The sequence below is a fragment of the Penaeus monodon genome, chromosome 28 (genome assembly GCF_015228065.2).
Source record: "Penaeus monodon isolate SGIC_2016 chromosome 28, NSTDA_Pmon_1, whole genome shotgun sequence".
Taxonomy (NCBI): domain Eukaryota; kingdom Metazoa; phylum Arthropoda; class Malacostraca; order Decapoda; family Penaeidae; genus Penaeus; species Penaeus monodon.
In genome coordinates this window covers 40,342,166-40,342,729 of record NC_051413.1, presented here as the reverse complement: position 1 = coordinate 40,342,729, position 564 = coordinate 40,342,166, and the positions used below count along the sequence as shown (strand labels likewise).

The window sequence follows — 564 nt, the reverse complement described above, 5'->3', positions numbered from 1 at the left end:
ATGTTGGAAAACTGTAAACCAATTCAATGGAGAATTTAATATACTATGAAAGGCCAGGTAATCATTGGAGGAGTTTACATGTTCAATTGTAGCTCCCTGAATATTCCAATGTTTGAATTTCAAATTTGTTTTTGTTTTTTCTAACTTCTGATGACTCTGATGCAGGATTTCATTGATATTTATGCTGTGTGAATTTGTAAACTGAATTTTTTTTATTTTCAGCCTCCTAGTCATAATGTTTTGGATAATGTGTGTTTATCCATTGTATGAGAGTACTTTTCTGACAGTGATTAGTTATTAGAAGTATAATATATCTTTGTGATACTAGGTTAATGTAATTGCAGGGAGCTACAATTTTTCACCTTGCAATCTACGTGGCATAGCATATTTATAAATGTTTGGATGGTATCCAGCCATACTGTAAATAATTTCATCTTGTTCATCTTAAAGAAATATATATTTTTGTAATTAAAAATGTTATTGAAATGGAGTTGTTTAATTCCACCTGTTTTGTATTTTGGGGAGGGGGATGTACACTACATCTTTTCTTTCATGGATATTTAA

General features: G+C 30.1%; 1 protein-coding gene across 1 annotated transcript in view; it reads left to right on the top strand.

Annotated features, from left to right (window-relative positions):
• Window positions 1-486, top strand: part of LOC119591601 — a gene marked incomplete in the record, with an annotated part of 3,051 nt that extends 2,565 nt beyond the window's left edge. The window contains 1 exon segment of the mRNA XM_037940362.1: window positions 1-486.
• Between the last annotated feature and the right edge of the window lie 78 nt (window positions 487-564).